This window comes from Cherax quadricarinatus, chromosome 45 (genome assembly GCF_038502225.1).
Source record: "Cherax quadricarinatus isolate ZL_2023a chromosome 45, ASM3850222v1, whole genome shotgun sequence".
Taxonomy (NCBI): Eukaryota; Metazoa; Arthropoda; class Malacostraca; order Decapoda; family Parastacidae; genus Cherax; species Cherax quadricarinatus.
Window position 1 is genome coordinate 13,683,695 of NC_091336.1, and position 25,714 is coordinate 13,709,408.

The 25,714-nt window shown below is 39.1% G+C and overlaps 1 protein-coding gene across 2 annotated transcripts in view; it reads left to right on the forward strand.

The window, feature by feature from the left end:
* The window catches only part of LOC128694799 (transcription initiation factor TFIID subunit 5), a 75,772-nt gene that overhangs the window by 6,273 nt on the left and 43,785 nt on the right, over positions 1-25,714 (forward strand). The window lies entirely within an intron of this gene.

Sequence of the window (25,714 nt, forward strand, 5' to 3'; positions counted from 1 at the left end):
CAAATGATTAGTGGATAACAAGGGTGGTAAGAGAAAAAGTTAGTACAGTGGAACCTCGGCTTATGAATGCCCTACCATGCTAATTTTTCAGGATACGAACCGGCATTCGGTCGATTTTTTTGCTTCTGGATACGAACGAAATTTCAGGATGCAAACTTTCCCCTCAAGGAGGGTTCTTTAAATAAATAAAATATTTATTTCTTTGCTAAGGTTATGATGTGTGTTTACATATCATAATATGATTGGAGCAAGAAAGCCACTACAGTGGACCCTCGACCAACGATATTAATCCGTTCCAGAGAGCTTATCTTTAGGCGAATTTATCGTTAGTCAAATTAATTTTCCCCATAAGAAATAATGGAAATCCAATTAATCCGTTCCAGACAGCCAAAAGTATTAAAATATTTTTTTTTTTCATGAAATATACATTTCCCTACAAAGAAAACAATAAGACATGCACAATAACTACATAAATAAATGTTAAAATGACACTTGCCTTTATTGAAGAGTATTGATGAGTAATGAGACACTGTTTTTCTTGAACACTGGGATTTTCGGAGTGATACATAAGTAAAGGCTTCACTTTGCAATCCTCACTAGCATTACAACAAAACATGATAGTTAGCCTGTCTTTCATAGGCTTGTGTCCTGGGAGTGCCTTTTCCTCCTGAGTAATGTAAGTCCTGTTTGGCATTTTCTTCCAGAACAGGCCTGTTTTGTCACAATTGAACACTTGCTGGGGTTGGAATTTTTCAGCTTCACCATGCCTTATCACACTGTGTATGCCACTACGATTCGAAAATCTTTCAAACCAACCTTTGCTAATTGTTCATGACTGTAACCATGTATGGAGTGAGGCTGATTCATTACCTTTGTAACTTACCATGATTGTGACCAGATCTACCTGGAGTTCATTACCTTTGTAACTAGTTCAGCTATCATAACTTTGGGGTCCAGTCCCTGGACCCATTATGTACCTTTGTAATCTTTTGACTACCGCCCATAGGATGGGTATGGGGTGCATAATAAAGATATTAAACTAACTAACCAACCTTTGCTGGCCTTAAATTCACCAACATGAGCACTAGTTCCAGGCATTTTTTCCTGTTCACCTGCGTGTTAGTTGACTGGTGTGGGTCACATCCTGGGGGACAAGATTAAGGACCCCAATGGAAATAAGTTACAGTCCTCGATGATGCACTAACTTTCTTGGGTTATCCTGGGTGGCTAACCCTCTGGGGTTAATTGTTTCTCCTTAAGCCACACCAGAAACACACACTCTACATCTTCGAGTAGTACAGCTGATGGTGGTGGAGCAACAGCTGACGGTGGTGCAGCAGCAGCAACAGCTGACTGTGGTGCGGCAGCAGCTGACTGTGCTACGATAGTATTTCTCACCCTTTTTTCCACAGGGTTGGCACTAGAAGCTTTCTTTGGGCTCATGGTGGCTTATTTAGCAGTTACATGCACTAAAAACAATGGAATAATACAAAATTTGTCAAATATATGCGTGGAACCATCCACCCTGGCTTGTAAACAATGACAGCAGGGCAGCTGAGGCGCTCAGGCTGGACGGACAGGTTTGGCAAGAATCATGTTGGTTGAGTTTTTCATCGTTGGTCGGGCCAAATTTTTTGCGCTCAAACGCTTCGTTGGACAAATTTATCGTTAGACGATACCTTCGTTGGCCAAGGGTCTACTGTGTCATGCCGAGGCATTTTGGGCAGACTTAACCTAATACACTACTAATAGACTACTTAAGTCTAGACAGGTGAAAAGTGTACTAGTAGTAGTTACCAATGTTTTGCTGATGGTGGTGCCAACTACTGACAGCCTTTTGAAGTTTCTCCTTACTGTTGTTATTATTATTATTATTATTATTATTATTATTATTATTATTATTATTATTATTATTATTATTATTATTATTATTATTATTATTACTACTACTAGTATGTACATGGTGATGGATTCTTGATCTAGGGAATTGCATCTGTGCTCCAGTTCCCTAAATTAATAATAGTAATAATTATAATACGTATGTATTAATAATAATAATGATAATAATACAGTGGACCCCGCCTTACGATATTAATCCGTTCCTGAGAGCTCATCGTAAGCCGAAATTATCATAAGGCGAATTAATTTTCCCCATTAGAAATACAGTGGACCCCCGCATAACGATATTAATCCATTCCTGAGAGCTCATTGTTATGCGAAATTATCGTTATGCGAATGAATTTTCCCCATAAGAAATAATGGAAATCAAATTAATCCGTGCAAGACACCCAAAAGTATGAAAAAAAAAAATTTTGCCACATGAAATATACATTTTCCTACACACAAAGAGAAGGATGCATGCACAGTAGTAGAGTAGTACATGCACAATATATATTGTGCATGTACTACTCTACTAAATGAAGAATAAATGACACTTACCTTTATTGAAGATGCAGCAATGACTGATGAGACACTGTGTCCTGGGAGTGCCTTTTTCCTCCTGAGTACTGTAGGTCCTGTTTGGCATTTTCTTCCAGAACAGGCCTTATCACACTGTGTATGCCACTACGATTCTTAAATCTCTCAAACCAACCTTTGCTGGCTTTAAATTCACCAATATGAGCACTAGTTCCAGGCATTTTGCCCTGTTCACCTGGGTGTTAGTCGATTGGTGTGGGTTGCATCCTGGGAGACAACATTAAGGACCCCAATGGAAATAAGTTAGACAGTCTTCGATGACACTGACTTTTTTGGGTTATCCTGGGTGGCTAACCCTCTGGGGTTAATTGTTTCTTGGTATTCTCAATAAGCCACACCAACAACGGTGCTACAGCAGCAGCAGCAGCAGCTGACAGTGCTACAGCAGCAGCTGACAGTGCTACAGCAGCAGCAGATGGTGCTACAGCAGCAGCAGATGGTGCTACAGCAGCAGCAGACGGTACTACAGCAGCAGCAGCAGCTGACAGTGGTACAGCAGCAGCAGCAGCTGATGGTACTACAGCAGCAGCAGCAGCTGACAGTGCTACAGCAGCAGCAGCAGCAGCTGACAGTGCTACAGCAGCAGCAGATGGCACTACAGCAGCAGCAGCAGCAGCTGACGGTGGTACAGCAGCAGCAGCTGACGGTGCTACAGCAGCAGCAGCTGACTGTGCTACAGCAACTGACGGTGCTACAGCAGCAGCAGCAGCTGACAGTGCAGCAGCAACTGACAGTGCTACAGCAGCAGCTGACAGTGCTACAGCAGCAGCAGACGGTACTACAGCAGCAGCAGCAGCTGACGGTGGTACAGCAGCAGCAGCAGCTGACAGTGCAGCAGCAGCAGACGGTGCTACAGCAGCAGCAGCAGCTGACGGTGGTACAGCAGCAGCAGCAGCAGCTGACGGTGCTACAGCAGCAGCAGCAGCTGACAGTGCTACAGCAGCAGCAGCAGCAGTTGACCATGGTACCACAGTATTTCGATAATATTTCTCGCCCTTTTTACCACAGGGTTGGCACTAGAAGCTTTCTTGGGGCCCATGGTCACTTATTTTGCAGATAAAATCACCAAAAACGCTGTAATAATATGAAATGTTCCGATTGTATGCTTGGATGTTACCGCGGAGGCTGGCTTGTAAACAATGCCACCGGCGGAACATGTGAGGCTGGCTCAGGCCTCACATAGACGGGTCTCGGATGAATAGCGTTGAGCGGGTTTTTTAGCGGTATGCGAGGCAAAATCTTAGCGATAAAATGTATCGGTATGCGGATTTAACGTTATGTGATGCCAACTGTATGCGGGGGTCCACTGTAATGGAAATCAAATTAATTCGTGCAAGATACCCCAAAGTATGAATTTTTTTTTTTTTTACCACATGAAATATTAATTTTAATACACACAAACTGAAGAAGGCATGCACAATTACTACTCTACTAAGAATAGAATACATGACACTTACCTTTATTGAAGATCTGGTGATGATTGATGGGATGGGAGGAGGGGAGAGTGTGGAAGTTGTTATTGTTTAGAAGGGGAATCTCCTTCCATTAGGACATGCGGTAGCAAGTCCTTTTCCGGGGTTACTTCCCTTCTTTTAATGCCTCTAGGACCAGCTTGAGAGTCACTGGACCTCTGTCGCACAACAAATCTGTCCATAGAGCTCTGTACCTCCTGTTCCTCTAAGACTTTTCTAAAATGGGCCATAACATTGTCATTGTACAGGTTGCCAACACGGCTTGCAGTAGCTGTGTCAGGGTGATTTTCAATTGCAAAGGTTTGCAGTTCAACCCACTTTGCACACATTTCCTTTATTTATTTATTTATTTATTATTTATTTATTTATTTACAATTTGAGCACACATACAGAGGTACAAAAAAATACAGGTAAGAGCAGCATGCCAAAGCCACTTATACTATGCATATCATTACGTGCTGGCTTAAAATTAACTTAAGATTAACTAAGCAATGATGAAATCAGTGATAAAACATTAATGTAAACAGATTACTGTAAAGCACAAGTGAGTATTACAAAGACAGGTCATATGGTTGCATGCATTGTTGTACATTCAGTAGAATGGAGTATTCTGTTAGGTAGTGTATTTAAAAAATAATAAAGTTAGATTGGGTTTTAGGTTTAACATTTATGTAATATAATTGTGAGAAACATTTAAGATATACAATTTATAAGGTTCAGTTATTCAGTATTTATTTGGTTTTGGGTGAGTAAGTGATCTTTGAGAAGAGACTTGAATTTATAAACAGGTAGTGTTTCTTTTATATTTACAGGTAATGAATTCCAGATTTTAGGGCCTTTTATGTGCATTGAGTTTTTGCATAGCGTGAGATGGACACGAGGAACATCAAAGAGTGATCTGTGCCTTGTGTTATGGTCATGTGTTCTGTTGAGGTTGGCAAGGAGATGTTTGAGGGGAGGGTTAATATCAGAGTTAAGTGTTCTATGTATGTAATAGGTGCAGTAATAAGTATGGATGTTTTGTATGGTGAGTAGGTTGAGTGCATTGAATATTGGTGGAGTGTGCTGCCTGTAGTGAGAATTTGTTATCATTCTAACTGCAGCCTTTTGTTGGGTATTTAGTGGTCTGAGATGGTTACTTGTTGTTGAGCCCCATGCACAAATTCCATAGGCGAGATAGGGGTAAATAAGAGAGTGATATAGGGCCAGGAGGGCTGACTGTGGAGCATAGTACCGTATCTTCGATAGTATGCCTACAGTCTTGGAAATTTTCTTAGAAATTTGTTGTATATGTGTATGAAATTTGAGTCTATTATCAAGGTGGATTCCTAAGAATTTTCCCTCTGTTAGCTTTGTGATAGGTGATCCGTTTATCATTATGTTAAGAGGGACATCTGTAGCTCTGTTACCAAACTGAATGAAGTAGGTTTTGTCAATGTTTAGTGTAAGTTTGTTAGTCCTCATCCAGGTAGATATTTTCTGTAATTCGGTATTTACAGTATTGGCTAGCGTGACTGGGCTCGGGTGGGAGAAGACGTATGTAGTGTCATCTGCAAATAGTGTGGGTTTGAGTAATTGCGAAGCATTTGGTAGGTCATTTATATATAGGAGAAAGAGAAGAGGGCCAAGGACACTTCCCTGTGGGACACCAACTGTAATTGGTTGTGCAGAAGAGTTTGCCCCATTTGCATACACATATTGGCTTCTGTTGCTGAGGTATGACTTGAGGTAGTTGAGGGAGTGCCCTCTTATACCATAGTGTGACAATTTTACGTGGAGCAAGTCATGGTCAACTGTATCAAAAGCTTTACGCAAGTCAATGAAGATCCCCAGTGGGACTTCTTTTTTCTCTATTGCAGTGTATATATGTTCTAGCATGTGTATAATAGCATCATTAGTATTTTTATTAGGCCTGAATCCAAATTGGCAGGGGTTGAGTATGTTTTGGGAGATAAGGTAGGAGTAGATTCGTTTATGAATTAATTTTTCGAAGATTTTTGAGAGAGGGTGTAAGTTGGATATTGGCCTATAGTTATTCAACTCTGCTTGGTCTCCTCCTTTGTGGATCGGGGTGACCCTTGCTATTTTGAGTACTGTAGGGAAGGTGGAGGATTCAATGGATTTGTTAAAGAGTGTTGCAATGATTGGTGATAGCACTTGTGACACTTTTTTGTATATAAAGGGTGGTAAGGTATTTAAATCTCCTGCCTTGTTTTTTAGTGTGTTGATAATAAGGGAGACTTCGTATGGGTTAGTCGGAGCTAGGAACAGTGTGTTCGGGTAGTTGCCGGTGAGGTAGTCATTTGGTAGGGTATCTGAGCTTGGGATTTTATTGGCAAGGTTTTGTCCTATAGTGGAGAAGAAATCATTGAGTCTGTTTGCTGTTTCTGTTGGTGGGAGTTGGGGTTCATCTGATTTTGCTAATTTTATTTCGCTATTTCGTGATATCTTTTTTGTTCCCAGAATTTCTGATAGGGTTTTCCAGGTCTTTTTTATATCACCTCGTAAGTTGGATAATCTGTTCTCATAATACAATTTTTTTGCCCTTCTTATCAGGCTGGTTAGGATTGACGAGTAACGTTTTGTTTGGTCTCTGGTTATGTGACCCATTCTGTACTGTTTTTCATATTGGTGTTTTGTATTTATGGATTTGAGAATGCTGGGTGTTAGCCAGGGACTGTTCAGTCTCTTAGCTGTCATCTGTTTAGTTTTTTTAGGGCAGTGCTTGTTATAGAGGTATTGGGTCTTTTTTAGAAAATTATTAATACATTCGTCAATATCTGTATAGATTTCTAGCTCAGTGTGCCAGTCAATGTTTGCTACTGCTGTTGTGAAGTTATTAATGGCTGCCTCATTGTGAAGTCTGAAGGTGACTTTAGTAGTGTCTTGGGGTAATTTACCAAGAGTTGTTATGAGGAAAGTAGGGTAGTGGTCTGTGGTATTATCTGTAATTATGCCTGATTTTAAAGGGGATATGGTGTTGGTCCAGATGTGGTCAAGTAGGGAAACACTAGTCTCTGTAACTCTTGTAGGTTTTGTTACTGTTGGTAGCAACATACAGTTACTCATTGTGTTTGTGAATTCAGTAACGTGTGGGTCCTGGTCTTGCAGGAGATTTATATTGAAGTCGCCTGAGAGTAGAAGTAGGCAACTTCCTCAATTTCTCTCTCCCCTCCTCTGAAGCAGTTTCCTCAGGTCTGGCCTCTTGCTGTTGAAGATGATCTTGCAACTCATCAGTGGTTAATTCGTCATTGTCCTCCTCCACCAACTCTTCCACATCCTCCCCACTAACCTCCAACCCCAAGGACTTCCCCAATGCCACAGTGGATTCCACAACTGGCATAAGCTTCTCAGGGTTAGCCTCAAACCCTTCAAAATCCCTTTCTTCTACACATTCTGGCCACAGTTTCTTCCAAGCAGAGTTCAAGGTCCTCTTACTCACTCCCTCCCAAGCCTTACCTATAAGGTTTACACAACTGAGGATACTAAAGTGATCTTTCCAAAACTCTCTTAGAGTCAATCGAGTGTCTGAAGTCACTTCAAAGCACTTTTGAAACATAGCTTTTGTGTAGAGTTTTTTGAAGTTTGGAATGGCCTGCTGGTCCCTGGGCTGCAGGAGAGGAGTGGTATTAGGAGGCAAAAACTTGACCTTAATGAAGCTCATGTCCCCAGAAAGTCACTCTGCCAAGTCTGAAGGATGACCAGGAGCATTGTCTAATACCAGGAGGCACTTAAGGTCCAATTTCTTTTCCATTAGGTAATTTTTCACATTGGGGGCTAATGCAAGGTGTAACCAGTCATAGAAAAAGTCCCTAATGACTCATGCCTTATTGTTTGCCCTCCACAGCACACACAAATTAGCCTTGAGGACATTGTTTTGCCTGAACACTCTGGGAGTTTCAGAGTAATACATCACTAAAGGCTTCACTTTGCAGTCACCACTAGCATTAACACACATCAGAAGAGTAAGCCTCTCTTTCATAGGCTTATGTCCTGGGAGTGCCTTTTCCTCCTGAGTAATGTAGGTCCTGCTTGGCAATTTCTTCCAGAACAGGCCTGTTTCATCGCAATTAAACACTTGTTCAGGTTTCAATTCTTCACTGTCTATGTACTCCTTGAATTCCTTCACATATTTTTCGGTCGCTTTTTGGTCCGAACTGGCAGCCTCACCATGCCTTATCACACTATGTGTGCCACTGCGATTCTTAAATCTCTCAAACCAACCTTTGCTGGCCTTAAATTCACTCGCATAACCACTAGTTGCAGGCATTTTTCTAATTAAATCGTCGTGCAACTTCCTAGCCTTTTCACATATGATCACTTGAGAGATGCTATCTCCTGCTATCTGTTTTTCGTTTATCCACACCAGTAACAGTCTCTCAACATCTTCTATCACTTGTGATCTCTGTTTCGAGAACAAACTTGCACCTTTTGCAAGAACAGCTTCCTTGATTGCCGTTTTGTTGGAAAAGATAGTAGCGATGGTTGATTGGGGTTTGGTATACAACCTGGCCAGCTCCGAGACACGCATTCTAGTGCCAACCACAGGGTTGGCACTAGAAGCTTTCTTTGGGCCCATGGTGACTTATTTTGCAGCTACAAGCACTAAAAACACTGTGATAATATGAGATGTACCGAAAGCATGCTTAGATGCGACCACACTGGCTGGCTTGTAAACACTGGCACCCACGGGGCAGCCGAGGCCACATGTGGGATGGGTCCCGGACGAATCACGTAAGGCGAGTTTTTTATCGTGATGCGAGGCAAAATTTTTGCGTTCAAATGCTTCGTACGGCCGATTTAATGTAAGGCGATGCGTTCGTAAGGCGGGGGTCCACTGTACGTACATACTAAGAATAATAATAATATGTTGTCATTTTTAGACATTTTTCGTGGCTGTAGGTACAGCTGCTAGACCACGGTTATCTCAGTGCCAACCAAGGGTCAACAGGAAGGGGAGGTGAGCTGCTCTGAGTGACCATAGCAGACCCTTGGGATGCTTAATTTTGTCTTATATTGTACAAATTTCTTACACAATGCCTCACCCAAAGAGACAGTATTAGCGTACAATCAGCACGAAGCGATTAGAAAATATGAAAAAAGCTAGAGAAACGAAGAAGGCAGCAACAGAGAGTGAGGCAGCTGGCCACATTGATCATGTCTTCATCTGTATATATATTAATCAATCAACCAAGTTTATTCTCTATAAGGATTACAATGCAGGTTTTACAGATTTTGGTTATTGTGTGGTTTACATGTAATAAAATACTAATTACAGAGGGGGGCCACTAGGAAACCTAGCATGGCTAGGCATTTCGGACAAACTTAGATTAATTCTTAACCATAAATTATTACAAATTATGGAGTAAGTTGACTAAATACTAGTTTGTGAGTTTAGCAGTGTGAATGCTTTTGTTTTGGCACAATACATAGTTTCTATATTGGAGTATCACAGGCAAACTTATGACTAGTTAGGAATCATTATTTTAAGATTAAGATTCGTATTTCTGTGCATATAGTCAAATGGGTGAGTGAGTGATTGGAAATGTGAACCACCAGGTGGTTTTTATGTAGTTAGTTGATGGGGTGTATCAGGGAGATAAGATGTTTTCTAACGGTAGTTTTGAAGGTGATGAATGTGTCTGCAGTTCTAGAGTTTTCAGGTAGGTTTAGTCGGACACGGGGAATGTCGTAGAGATGTTTGTGTCTGGTGTTATGCCTGTGGGTCCTGTCACAACTATCAAGAAAGTGTTTTAGGTCAAGGTTAATATTGGAATTTAAGGTCCTGTAGATGTAGATTGCACAGTAGTAAGTGTGGATGTTCTGAACAGGGAGTAAGTTTAGATCTATGAAGAGTGGGGGGGGGAGTGTTGCCAGGGATGGGATTTAGTGATTATTCTTACTGTGGCTTTTTGTTGGGTTATTATTGGCTTTAGGAGTGTTGCTGCAGTTGATCCCCAAGCACAAATAGCATAGGTGAGGTATGGATAAATGAGTGAATGGTATAGTGTGAGAAGGGCATTTTGTGGCACGTAATATCGTATCTTGGAGAGGATCCCAACAGTTTTGGATACTTTTTTTTGTTATGTGTTGGATATGGGTGCTGAAATTCAGGTTGTTGTCGAGCTATAGGCCAAGGAATTTGCCCTCATTATGTCTGGCAATTAGACTGTTGTTGATCTTAATGTTAAGTTGCGCAACACCTGCTCTGCTACCAAACATAATATAGTAGGTTTTGTCAGTGTTAAGTGTAAGTTTATTGGCTGTCATCCAAGTCGATATTTTGAGCAGCTCCTCGTTAACAATGGTGTTGAGGGTGGCAAGATTAGGGTGAGAGATGACATAAGTCGTGTGTTCAGCAAAGAGAATGGGTTTCAGGTGTTGGGATACGTTTGGAAGATCATTGATGTAAATGAAGAAGAGCAGGGGTCCAAGGACACTTCCCTGCGGAACTCCAGTATCAAGTGGCCGTGTTGATGAAGCTGTGTCTTTAATGGTGACATACTGATACCTATTGGTAAGGTAGGATTTGAAATATGCAAGCACATTGCCTTTTATACCATAATGGTCAAGTTTGTGGAGTAGGATGCCGTGGTCTACTGTGTCAAAAGCTTTTCTTAGGTCAATAAAAATTCCTAGCGGATATTCCTTATTTTCCAGTGTTGTGTAAAGCAGATCTAGCATTTTTACAACTGCATCATTTGTGCTTTTATTTTTCCTGAATCCAAACTGGCAGGGGTTGAGTATGTTTTGTGCCGTTATAAATGAATATACATATAGTCTCCTGTGCACGAGTTTCTCGAATATTTTGGATAGCAATGGTAAGTTTGATATTGGCCTATAGTTGTTTACATCTGTAGGGTCACCACCTTTATGTTTTGGTGTAACCCTTGCTGTCTTGAGTAGTTTCGGGAAGGTGCTAGTTTCTAGTGACTTGTTAAAAAGTAATGAAATAGCATGCGAAAAGACATGGGCTGCTCGCTTGTGCAATAATGTTGGGACATGAGACAGATTCCCTGAGTTATTTTTAAGTGACTTTATAATCTCGGTGACTTCGGTGGGCTCAGTTGGTACATCTAGGTAGTCCCCGGCATGGACGTTGGTACATGGGATTTTACAGTGCCTGCACTCTGAAGGAGGGGTGTTAATGTTGCAGTTTAAACTGTAGTGTAAAGCACACTTCTGGCAAGACAGTGATGGAGTGAATGATGGTGAAAGTTTTTTTTTTTCGGGCCACCCTGCCTTGGTGGGAATCGGCCAGTGTGTTAATAAAAAAAAAATAAAAATAATTAGATCCTATGGTTGAGAAGAAGTCGTGTATCTTGTTAGTTGTATCAGTGGGATGTAGTGGTGTTTTATTAGGTTTAGTTAGGACAATATTCTTGTTTCTTTTTCAGTTTGTGGGTGCCCAGAATCTGGGAGAGTGTTTTCCCAGGTCTTTTTTATATCTTCTCTTGTGTCAGTGAATCTGCTGGAGTAGTACAGTGGAACCTCAAAAATCGAACGTATAACATATCGAACATTTTGAAAATAGGACTATTTTTTCGGACAAACTGTGCCCCTATTATCGAACGCACCCCTATTTTCGGACCGCCGGGTACGGGACCTGTCTGCCGGCCCGCTCTGTCCACGTCCCCGCGCAGGTGCCGTGAGCAGTCTAGCTTTGTTTATGCTTGAGTGAACACTAACCTGCGCTCTCATTCACGCATTTTACAATTATTTTGTTGTGTTTAGTGCTTGTGGGACTGTGAAATAAGCTGCCATGGGCCCAAAGAAACTTGGTAGTGGTACCCCTGTTGTAAAGAAAGTGAGAAACATCATAGATGTGAAGAAGGAAATAATACAAAAGTATGAGAGTGGTGTGAGACTTGCTGAGCTTGCCAGGATGTATGGGAAAAACAAATCGACCATCAGTTCTATCCTGTCAAAGAAAGAACAAATCAAGGAAGCTGATGTTGTGAAAGGTGTTAATATAGGGAGTGGATGAGGTGTCTTCTTCAAAGATTAAGGAGATTTGTGCCAAGTGGAATGATGTCCAAATGTTCGTGCAGAAGTACCACCCTGAGCAAACTGAAACAAGCCATCTTTGCAACAAGTTCAGTGACAGAACCATGTCCCATTTTAGGGAAATGTTAAAGAGGTGCCAGAAACAGAGGACTGTGGATAGTTATTTTGTGAGACAAGGGTCCAGTGACTCTCAAGCTGGTCCTAGTGGCATTAAAAGACAGAGAAGGGAAGTAACCCCAGAGAGGGCTTTACCTGAAGTCCTCATGGAGGGGGATTCTTCTTCCAAACACTAACCCCAACTCCCTCTCTCCTCCTCCCTATCTTCCGGATGCCATCACCAATCTTCAATAAAGGTAAGTTTTTTTTTTTTTTTTTTTTTTTTTTTTTACAACAAGTCGGCCGTCTCCCACCGAGGCAGGGTGACCCAAAAAAGAAAGAAAATCCCCAAAAAGAAAATACTTTCATCATCATTCAACACTTTCACCACACTCGCACATTATCACTGTTTTTGCAGAGGTGCTCAGAATACAACAGTCTAGAAGCATACACATATAAAGATGCACAACATATCCCTCCAAACTGCCAATATCCCAAAACCCTCCTTTAAAGTGCAGGCATTGTACTTCCCATTTCCAGGACTCAAGTCCGACTATATGAAAATAACCGGTTTCCCTGAATCCCTTCACTAAATATTACCCTGCTCACACTCCAACAGATCGTCAGGTCCCAAGTACCATTCGTCTCCATTCACTCCTATCTAACACGCTCACGTACGCTTGCTGGAAGTCCAAACCCCTTGCCCACAAAACCTCCTTTACCCCCTCTCTCCAACCCTTTCGAGGACGACCCCTACCCCGCCTTCCTTCCCCTATAGATTTATATGTTATTTTATGTTATTTTATATGTATTACTATACATAATTAAAAACTGTATTATTTGTTGTATGTAAAACTAATTAATCTCTATAAAATGTATTTTTTGAGTGAATATTTTTGGGTTTCTGGAACGGATTAATTGTGTATTTCCATTATTTCTTACGGGAAATATTGCTTCGAATTTCAGACTTTTTGAATTTAGAACTAGCTCCTGGAATGGATTAAGTTTGATTTTTGAGGTTCCACTGTACAGTTGTTTGGCTTTCTTTATTACTTTGGTGAGAACTGATGACTAGTGTTTAAGAATATCTTTGTGTATTAAGCCCTGTCTATATTGCTTTTCATATTGGTGTTTCTTATCATGGATTTCAGAATGCTGCTGGTTAGCCATGGGCAACCGAGCCATTTATTCGTGATCTCTTTCGTTTTTATAGGACAATGTTTGTTGTATAGTCTAAGTAATTTGTTAAGAAAAATGTCTGTCCAATCGTCAATAACATTGGCCTTGGAGAATTCTGTAGGCCAGTCAACAGTCTCTAGGTCTGCTGTGAACTTCCTTATTGAGGCCTCGTCATGGTGTCTAAATGAAACTTTGTTGTACGTATTTGAGTGGTGGTTTACTAATGTTTGTTAAGAGGAAGGTTGGGTAGTGGTCTGTAGTGCTATCTGTGATCATCCCTGATTTAAGGGGGGCTAGTATATTGGTCCATATGTGGTCTATTATGGTTGCACTTGTCTCAGTGAGCCTGGTTGGTTTAGTTATTGTTGGTATGAGAAGTGTGTTGTTCATATTGTTGATGAAATCACTTACAGGCTGATCATCTAGTAGGCCAAGGTTGATATTGAAGTCTCCAGCTAAGAGAAGGTGGTGCTTGTTCATTTGTCTGTTTGTTATTAATGCCTTTAATTTCTCACTAAAATTTGGGATGTTTGTGTGGGGTATCCGGTAAATGGCTCCGATTGTTATAGGCATCTTAAAGTTTTTTACAGTAAAATTAGCAAAAATGTATTCCCCATATTCATCACTAAAGCAAGTGGTGCTAATACAAGATAATTGGTTAGAGTAATAGATTGCAATACCACCCCCAACTTGGTATGGTCTGCAGTTGTGAATTGCTGTGTATCCTGCTTAAGCCAGGTCTCAGTAAGAATAATGCAGGAGAAGGGTGTCTTTAGCGACTCAAGGAGTGCCAGGAGGTCATCATAGTGTTTGCTTAAGGACCTGATGTTGTAGTTAAGAACTGATAGACTTTTAGCACTGTTTAGGATAGTGCTGGCTTGTGATGCTGTGTAATAAAGGCAGTTACTTTGCAGTAGGTTTTGATTGGGTGTTAGATTATGGAGGTTTAGATCAGGGTTGATGTGATCATTCATCTTCTAGGTTTAAATTGTGGTTATTTATATCCTGAATTGTGTGTGTTGAGTTCTAGTACTGATATCTGTAGTAGTGGGAAGTTTGAACAAGTATATAGCTAAAGCACTTAGGTCATATAGAGTATAGTCAATAATAAACATAATGAAGTTGATGTTGTCTATGTGTTGTGCTAGAATGAGCTAAAGTACAACTAGGTATAAACTAAAAATATAAAAATACAAATTAAAAATAGAACCAGACTCTCACTTGTAATTGCACTAAGGTCTAATACTGTATAATGAATTTGGTGTTTTCTATGTATTGAGCTAGAATAAGCTAAAGTACAACCAGGTTTAATCTAATAATATAAAAAATACTAGTTTAAAATCCCACAAGACTCTCACTTGTAATTGCACTAAGGTCTAATATAAGTTGTTAACAAGAACTAGAGTATAACTAAATTTAAATTGACAAGATGAAATACACAAGTTAAGGTAGCAAAAGAAAATAAAAAATAAAAAAAAATAAAAATGGCAATATGATAGTAATATAATATGATAGTAAGATGGTATACAAGATAATATAGAAGTTGGAGTTGAATATACAAGCTTAAAAATTTGGTAACAAAAGGTTAAGAAAAGTAAAATAAAGTTGGGTGATAAAGTCTAAAATAGAATAGGGCAATTATAAGAAGTATACAATAAAATTGGGTAATAAACATTACAAATAAAAAAGGGCAATAATAAAAAGTTTAAAATAGATTGGGCAATAAAGTACAGTGGACCCTCGACCAACGATATTAATCCGTTCCTGAGAGCTCATCGTTAATCGAAATTATCGTTAATCAAGTTAATTTTTCCCATAAGAAATAATGGAAATCAAATTAATCCGTGCAAGACACCCAAAAGTATTGAAAAAAAAATTTTACCACATGAAATATAAATTTTAATACACACAAACTGAAGAAGACATGTACAATTACATGACACTTACCTTTATTGAAGATCTGGTGATGATTGATGGGATGGGAGGAGGGGAGACTGTGGATGGTGTTAGTGTTTAGAAGGGGAATCCCCTTCCATTAGGACTTGAGGTGTCAAGTCCTTTTTCGGGGTTACTTCCCTTCTTCTTTTAATGCCACTAGGACCAGCTTGAGAGTCACTGGACCTTTGTTGCACAACATATCTGTCCATAGAGACCTGTACCTCCCGTTCCTTTATGACATTCCTAAAGTGTGTCACAACATTGTCAGTGTCACAATTAAACACTTGTTCAGGTTTCAATTCTTCACTGTCTATGTATTCCTTGAATTCCTGCACATATTTTTCAGCTGCTTTTTGGTCCAAACTGGCAGCCTCACCATGCCTTATCACACTGTATGCTACTACGATTCTTAAATCTCTCAAACCAACCTTTGCTGGCCTTAAACTCACTCACATCACCACTAGTTGCAGGCATTTTTCTAATTAAATCCTCATGCAACTTCCTAGCCTTTTCACATATGATCGCTTGAGAGATGCTATCTCCTGCTATCTGTTTTTCGTTTATCCACACCAATAACAGTCTCTCAACATCTTCTATCACTTGTGATCTCAGTTTCGAAAACTTAGTTGCACCTTTGGCAAGAACAGCTTCCTTGATTGCCGTTTTCTTGCCCACAGTAGTAGCGATGGTTGATTGGGGTTTTGTGTACAACCTGGCCAGCTCGGAGAGACACACTCCACTTTCATACTTAGCAATGATCTCTTTCTTCATATCCACAGTAATTCTCACTGTTTTTGCTGTAGGGTTGGCACTAGAAGCTTTCTTGGGGCCCATGGTGACTTATTTTGCAGGTGCAATCACTAAAAACGCTGTGATAATATGAAATGTTCCGATTGTGTGTTTGGATTTGACCACGATGGCTGGCTGGCTTGTAAACACTGGCCACAAGTGGACGTGTCTCAGACGGAACGAATCGTGTTGGTCGAGTTTTTTAGCGCTAGTTGAGGCAAAATTTTTGCGTTAAAATGTATCACTAGTCAGATTTAACGTTAGATGATGCCATCGTTGGTCGAGGGTCCACTGTATAGGTAAAATTGGGCAAGTATAAGATTGGGTAATTAACCCTTTGAGGGTCCGTCCCGTAGATCTACGGCTTTACGTTCAGGGTCCAAACCGTAGATCTACGTCATGAGCTCAGCTCACTCTGATAAACTGTGACTGGTACATTTGGGCCTAGATATGAGAGAATACATCTATGTGGTATGTGTGCACCACTTAAAACAGATCCTGCAGCACTCTGTGTATAATGAGAGAAAAAAACTGAAATCATGATTTTTCGATTAAAACAGCGACTTTGCAGTGTTTTTTCGTATGTTTTTTATAGTTCTATTTGCGATTTCTTGGTCTCATTTGATAGAATGAAAGACATATTACAGAAATAGAGATGATTTTGATTGGTTTTAGCACTGGAAATGGCTTGAAACTGAGCTCAAAGTAGCAGAAATGTTAAATTTTTGCCGATATTCAAGAGTAAACAAACGACCTCACACGTCTAATACACACCAGCTGGTGAGTCTAATATGCATTCACAAATATGGTGATGATATTTATACAATTATTACAGTATTGCATAACAGTAAATCTTCTATTTTTTGGTGTGAATAAAAATTCATTATGTGAATAAAAAATCAAAATGGAATTTATTTGTAAAGCCTCAAAACATAACTAATGAACAGAGGAAATGTTAGTTTAGTTCCAGGAATACCTACATTGTTTATTCTGGACCCTATTTTGAAATTGGAATATTTTGAACTTTGTGTTAAATTGGCCAAATTAACAATTTCCGATCACTTTAATTTGTAGTTGAAACAGTTGACTTGGCGATTTCTTGTGCTCAATCGATAGAATAGAAGTAATACTAGTGAAATAGCTAAGAATTTGGTTGACTGGAATAATGTAATTGGCCTAAAATTGGAGTCAAAGTCGGCAAAATCGCTGATTCGTAAATATAGCTGACACATCAAAATTCGCGAGAGCATAATTTCGTCAATTTTCCATCAAATTTCGTACTTTTTGTTTTATTACCTTCACAAAAAGATTCTCTACCATTTCATAAGAAAAAATAACAAATTTTTTTTTTGAAAATTCTTGGACACTGGGGCACCACTTCAGATTTGGGCCTTGGACCCTGAAGGGGTTAACTCATGACTAGAATAGTGCAATAATAAGATGACAAGTTTACAATAAAGTTGGGCACTAAAGTATAAAATAAAAATGGGCAATAATAAAAAGTTTACAATAAGGTTGATCAATAATAGAGATTTTAAAATAAAATTGGGCGATAGAATATTTTTTAAAGTGAGATAGAATAACTGAGAAGGACAAGCTGTGGTTAGTTTCAATTAAAATAAGTTAGAACAATGAAGTGGTAAGATGTAAAAAAGGAGAGAGATTTTGTAGATATTAACCCTTTGACTGTCGCGGCCGTATATATACGTCTTACGAGGTACCGTGTTTGACGTATATAAACTCATAAATTCTAGCGGCTTCAAATCAAGAAGGAGAAAGCTGGTAGGCCCACATGTGAGAGAATGGGTCTGTGTGGTCAGTGTGCACCACATAAAAAAAATCTTGGAGCACGCAGTGCATAATGAGAAAAAAAAACTCCGACTGTTTTTTTTTTTTTAATTAACCCTTTCAGGGTCCAAGGCCAAAATCTGAAGTCACGCACCAGTGTCCAAGAAATTTTGAAAAAAAAAAAATTATTTTTTCTTACAGAATTAAAGAGCATATTTTTGTGAAGGTAATAAAACAAAAAAAATTAGAATCTGATCAGTACTTACCGAGATACAGTGCCAAGAAGTTTGTAGAAAATGATATGGTGGCGGCAACATCGACGAATTCCACATACGCGTATTATATTATTTTGTTGTTTTAGTTGTTTTTTCTTTTCTTTTCCAATTTTTTTCTATTCCTACTAACATTTGGGGCCTGAGAGACCAATACTGTATATAATTGATATATATATACTCACTGTATTGAACACAATAACCGCACTAAAGTTATTATCATATTATTGTTTACCACTGTTGTTTATTACAATAAACATGCACAAATATTGTATAATACTAATGTTCTATCATATATTTACATGTTTACAATCACTGGACATGGTTTTAGAACTGCTGGAGCTTGTGGAACTCCTTGAAACAAGGCACCATGCACAGAGGCACCTTACATTCCTCACACATAAACCGAGTGTCTTTGCGTCTTTGTTGCCGTCATTTTGTTTGTGCACAGACAATGCATCTCTTCTGAGCAAATTTCTTTTGAGTTGAAGGAAGCTGTATTATGAAATGACCACCTTCTCTCCTCAAACGCTTGGGTATATTGTGATGAATTCGAGGACCATGTTGTATTGCAGGTGTTGTTACCTGGTACTTCATTATGAGTTGTCTGACAACAGACAAACAAAATTCACCATACGGTGGTCTGTTACCAGTCTTTATTTGGTACATATTATATGCATTCAGCATTGAAATGTCCATGAGATGGAAGAAAAGTTTCATGTACCACTTGTAACTCTTACGAACACAGTCAATAAAACCAATCTGCATGTCACACTTGTCAACCAAGCGCATGTTTTGTGTATAATCAATCACTGTCACTGGTTTTCGAATACGTTCATTAGTCACTCGATCAACTTTGCCACTGTCTTGCATTTCATTACGGTGAATGGTTGTCAACAATGTGACATCTCGTTTGTCATGCCACCGTAATGCCATGATGTCATTGGCAGTAAACACCTGCACGTCATCACCACGAACACCTGCGTTGAGCCTGGGCATATGTTTACGATTAGAACGCACTGTGCCACACACATCTGTCTTGTTCACTCGCATGAAATCACTGAGTAATGGGCTTGTGTACCAGTTATCGGTATATAATGTATGGCCCTTACCAAGATAAGGTGCCATCATGTTTCTCACTACGTCACCTGATATACCCAATAACATCTTGGTATCTTTCAGTGTTTTACTACCCGTGTATACAACAATATCCAACACCAGGCCACTGTCACAATCACAGAGTACAAACAATTTTATACCAAAGCGGTTCCTCTTGCTCGGTATATACTGCTTGAATGACAGTCTACCTTTGAACAAAATCAAAGACTCGTCAATTACAAGATTCTTGAATGGATAAAAGTATATCCTGAACTTTTGTTTGAGATACATGAAAACATTTCTAATCTTGTATAACCTGTCACTTCTGTCAGGCCTGGTTTTGTCAGAGAAGTGCAACATACGTAACAGTAAGATAAACCTGTTCACTGGTATTATTTCACTGAAGGATGGGGTACAAATTAGCCGATCTGTGGACCAGTATGCTTTTATATTATGCTTATAGACGTGAGGCATAAGCATTATTGTTGCAAAAAGCAAATACATTTCTGCAACAGTCGTCTCTTTCCACCTGTGTAGTCTTGACTGTGGTGATAAGATCGTATTTGCCATGGTGTACTGAAAATACTTATTACTTTCCCTGACAATAATTTCCATCAATGGCTGGTCAAAGAATAATTCAAAGAATTCCAGTTCATTGGCCGTGGTTCCAAGGGGACAGGTAGGTAGAATTCCACTTTGAGAGTCATCAAAGTGGTGAGGGCTGGGAACAAAATTGGGATTTTGCTGCCAATCCCAGATATGGTTTGCTGGTGGATACTGGACATCATAGGCTGGTTGTACGGGTGGTTGTGGCGGGCTGGTGGGTGACGCTCCGCTTTGTCCTTGAACTGACGAGTCAGCAGCGTGGGTCCCCGCGTGGCACAGCGAGTCACGCATGGCGGTGCCACTACCACCACCAGCCCCACTAACACCATCCACTGATGCCTGTGGCCCATCCATGCCAAGTGTAGCCACATCATCCTCACTATCACTACCTAAAACGGGTGTAGGGCCACGGGATGTACTCCGGGATGTACTCCGTCCCCTGGGCACAGCATAGGGTACACTACCCGAGCGCATGCGGCGGCGAACATACCGACGCTTCACTGGTGAATATGTTTCCTCACTATCACTACTCGAATGATCGTCGAGCGCAATAAAATCACAATCCACGTCAGAATCATCATCATTACTGAAGTCAGAGGCCAGGCCACGGGAAAATATTAGTTTTCTCTTACGTTTAGGAACACCCGACCGTGAGTCACGAGTGCCCACACCAGAGGTAGAAGGTCGAGGATCGTCGGGGTTTTCTGCACTATTATCGATATCCTGGTCATTATTTTCGGTCACTAACTTATCAAAGCCGTAGAATTCATCTTCATTTCCACTTCCATCAGTGTCAGAACTATCAGACAGGAAGAGGAGAGTCCCAATTTTCCGGGGAGTGAGAGCTGACTTGCGACGAGGCATGGTGAACAAGGGTGACTGAGCCGGCGTTCCCACAATGCTATGCAGGCGCCTAGATTTTTTGTTTATGGCGCACACCCACGGCGCAGACCCATTCTCTCATATGTAGGCCTATGAGCGCTTTCGCGCTAAATTTGACGGCGCTAGAATTTTGGCATAGATCTACGGTTTGGACACTCACCGACCAGCCGTAGATCTACGGGACGGACCCTGAAAGGGTTAAAATTCCGACTTTGTGGCCTATTTTCGTATAGTATTTAGGGTTGTATTCTTGTTTTCTTGGTCTCGTTTGATAGAATGGAAAACATATTATAGAAAAAGAGATGATTTTGATTGATGTTATTATAAAAAAAACCTGGAAATGGAGGTCAAAGTAAGGGAAATGTTTGATTTTTGCCGATGTTCAAAAGTAAACTAATGACATCATTGTCCAATAAATGTCCAACTAGCCATTCTAATATGCAGTCATGAATAGGTTGATGTTATTTATACAATTATTACAGTATTGGAGTAGTCTGCATAATAGTAAATTTTCTATTTTTTGTTTGAATAAAAGTTCAAAATAGAAAGCAAGAGTAATATCAGAGGGGCCTGGAGACATGACTGATGAACAAAGAAAATGTTATTTTAGAGCCAGGAATGTCTGCATTGTTCATTCTGGACCTTATTTTGAAATTGTCATATTTTTGAATTTTCGTGAAATTGGCCAAATTGCAAATTTCTGACCACGTTATTGGGTAGTTGAAATTGGTAAATGGGCAGTTTCTTGTACTCAATCGATAGAAAAAATGGAGTTCTAAAGAAATAGCTATGAGTTTGGTCGACTGAAACAAAGGAATTAGCCGAAAATAGGGCTCAAAGTGGGTAAAATCACCGATTTGTAAATATGGCCAAGGTTGCTAACTTCGCGAGAGCGTAATTACATCAGTTTTCCATCAAATTTTATTTTTTTGGTGTCATTACAATCGGGAAAAGATTCTCTATCATTTCGTAAGAATTTTTTTTTTTTTTTTTTTTTTTTTTGAAATTTTGCGACACCAGGAGACACCTCAGGATTGGGGGTTGCGACAGTCAAGGGGTTAAACACAATTAAGACTGAGGTAGAATCTGTCTTGACCACATCTGTGGTTACATATGTGACAACCTCACCATTAACCCTTTCAGGGTCGACAGGGCCTCTCCTAATCTTGTTCTCAGGGTCGGAAATTTTTTGGAAAAAAATAGTTATTTTTTCTTATGAAATGATAGAGAATTTTTTCCTGATCATAATGACACCAAAAGTATGAAATTTGATGGAAAACTTACGGAATTATGCTCTCACAAAGTTAGTGGTCTCAATATCAATGATGTTTACGCATCGACGATTTCGCCCAATTTGAGCCCTATTTTCAGCCAATTCCAATGTACCAGTCGACACAAATCATAACTATTTCACTAGAACTCCATTTTTTCTATCAAATGAGTACAAGAAACCACCCATTTACTGATTTCAACTATCCAATAAAGTGGTCAGAAATTGGCAATTTTTCCAATTTCACACAAATTTCAAAAGATGCCAATTTCCAAATAGGGTCCAGAATAAACAAGATGGACATTCCTGGCACTAAAATAACATTTTTTTTTCTGTTCATTAGTCACGTCCCCAGGCCTCTTATATTTCTTTTGCTTTCCACTTTGAATTTTTATTCTCGCAAAAAAAATTGAAAGATTTACTGTTATGCAGACTACTGCATTAGTGTAGAAATGGTATAAATAATATCAGCACACTTATGAAAGAATATTAGACTCACCAGTTGACGTGTATTGGACGCGTGGCATGATTTGTTTACTTTTGAACTTTGGCAAAAATCGAACATTTCTGCTACTTTGAGTTCAATTTCAAGGTACTTTTCATTGTGAAACCAATCAAAATCATCTCAATTTCTGTAATATGTCTTTCATTCTATAAAATGAGACCAGGAAAACTAGAATACAACCATAAATAGCATATGAAAATACATACACTGCAAAGTCACTTTTAAAGCAAAAACACGGTCAGTTTTTTTTTTTCTCATTATGCACTGTGTGCTGCAGGATTTTTTTTATACTGTGCACACTGACCACATAGACCCAGTCTTTCATATGTAGGCCTACCAGCTTTCTCTCGCTAGATTTGAAGGCGCTAGAATTTATACGTATTAGTACGGCACCAACCCTGGCATGCAAGCCGTTCTAGTACGGCACCAACCCTGAAAGGGCTAATCATAGATAAACACAAGCTAGGTGTGGGGGTTATGGACTGTGAAGATACTAGAGTGGGAGAGTATATGGTGGCAGGATGCTGCTGTTGGCATTGCCATCACTCGCCATATTATGGCCTATATATCATGTTTCTATGTTATTAATTTATTTACTATTTATTTATTTATGTCTTTGCAAACAGTACATTGAGATTATGTATTTACAATATTGGGTTACAATGCAAAGAGAGCCTCTATTATGCCTAGGCATTATGGGCCAACTTAACATTATTGGCTTACAGTCTACTTAACACTAAGAATTATATCATAGTTGTACAGTAGAATATTAATTATATCATAGTTGTACAATAGATTATTAATTGAAAGTGAATCTAATTTATATAAGACAAAAGATACATTCATATTTTCAAAAATGCTTTTTGTGAAAACAATGATTCAATTATGTTCCTGTCGACAATGGATAAAAGGTTCAAAAGTAATTGATGAAATTATGATATTGGTATACATATTGAGTATGTGAGTACTGAGTATTTAGCATTTAGTCTAGGGTGATTAAGTGGCTTTTGAGAAGAGTCTTAAATTGATTTTCAGACCGGGTTACTTTAGTATCTTCTGGTAATGAATTCCATATTTTGGGGCCCTTTATGTGCATAGTTTTTACATAGTGTGATATGGACACTGGGTACATCAAAAAGAGATCTGTCTTGTGTTGTGGTCATGTGTCCTGTTAAGGTTGGTGAGAAGTTTGAGTGGAGGGTTTATATTTGCGTGTATTGTTCTGTGTATGTAGTAGGCACATGATATATAGATATTGGTCTATAGTTTTTCAAGTCAGCTTGGTCACCTCCTTTATGGATCGGAGTGACCCTTGCTATTCTGAGGATTGTTGGGAAGGTAGATGATTTGGTGGATTTGTTAAAGAGTGTTGCAATAATTGGTGACAATACTTGAGAAGCTTTTTTGTACATAAAAGCAGGCAAATTGTTTGTCTTCTGCCTTGTTTTTAAGGGTGTTGATGATGAGCGAGACTTCTAGTGGTTTGGTTGGAGCTAGGAATAGCATATTTGGGTAGGTACCTATGAGGTAGTCTGATGGACGGGTGTTTGAGCTTGGTATTTTGTTCGCTAGATTTTTTCCTATGGTGGAGAAGAAAACATTGAGTCTGTTTGCTGTTTCAGTTGGTGTGAGTAGGGGTTCGTCTGATTTTGTTAGTTTGATTGTTTTGTTTTTGGATAACTTTTTAGTTCCAAGAATTTCAGATAGTTTTCCAGGTCTTTTTCATATCACCTTTTGATGTTATGTAATCTATTTTCATAATACAATTTTTTAGATTTTCTTATCAGGCTGGCAAGAGCTGACAAGTAACGTTTAGACTGTTCTCTAGTTATTTGACCCATTCTATACTGTTTTTCATATTTGTGCTTTGTGTTAATGGATTTGAGGATGCTGGGTGTTAGCCAGGGACTATTCAGTCTCTTTGCTGTGCTGTTTAGTTTTTTTGGGGCAATGTTTGTTGTAGAGGTAATGGGCTTTTTTTTTTTTTTAAATTATTTATACATTCATTCATATCTGTATATGTTTCGAGCTCATTTTGCCAATCGATGTTATTCATAGCTGCTATAAAGTTGTTAACAGCTGTCTCATTATGTAGTCTGAAGGTTACTTTAGTAATGTCTTGGGGCAATTTACCTAGATTAGTTATGAGAAAAGTTGGGTAGTGGTCTGTAGTGTTGTCTGTGATTATGCCTGATTTTAAAGGGGATATGGTGTTAGTCCAGATGTGGTCTATTAACCCTTTGACTGTTTTGGTCGTATATATACGTCTTACGAGCCAGTGTTTCAGACGTATATATACTCAATAATTCTAGCGGCTTCAAATCAAGCGGAAGAAAGCTGGTAGGCCCACATGTGAGAGAATGGGTCTGTGTGGTCAGTGTGCACCACCTAAAAAAAATCCTGCGGCACACAGTGCGTAATGAGAAAAAAAAAAACTGATCGTTTTTTTGGATTAAAACGCCGACTTTGAGGTGTATTTTCGTATAGTATTTATCGATGTATTTGCGTTTTCATGGTCTTAAGTGATAAAATGTAAAACATATTACAGAAATAGAGATGATTTTCATTACTTTGACGATGAAAACGACCTTGAAACTGAGCTCAAAGTAGCGGAAATGTTTGATTTTTACCAATGTTCAGGAGTAAACAAATCACACTACACATCCAATACACATCAACTGGGGAGTCTAATATTCTTTCATTAGTGCACTGGTATTATTTATACCATTTTTACAATAATGCAGTAGTCTACATAACAGTAAATTTTGTATTTTTTTGTATGAATAAAAAATCAAAATAGAAAGCAATAATAATATTAGAGGGGCCTAGAGATGTGACTAATGAACAGAGGATATGTTATTTTAGTGCCAAGAATGTCTACCTTGTTTATTCTGGACCCTATTTTGAAATTGACATCTTTTTTAGTTTGCGTGAAATTGGCCAAATTGCCAAGTTCTGACCACAATATTGGGTAATCCAAATTGGTAAATGGGAGGTTTCTTGTACTCAGCGGATAGATAAAATGGAGTTCTAAAGAAATAGCTATGAGTTTGGTCAACTGGAACAACGGAATTGGCTGAAAATAGGGCTCAAAGTCGGCGAAATCGCCGATATGCATATGTTGCCGATACCGCTAACTTCGCAGGAGCGTAATTCCATGAGGTTTTGACCAAATCTCGAACTTTTGGTGTCATTACCATCGGGAAAAGATTCTCTATCATTTCATAAGAAAAAATATTTTTTTTTTTTTTTTTTTTTTTTTTTTTTCAAAAATTTAGCGACATAGAATGACAGTTTCAGAAAGGGGCCTGAAACAGTCAAAGGGTTAAGGAGA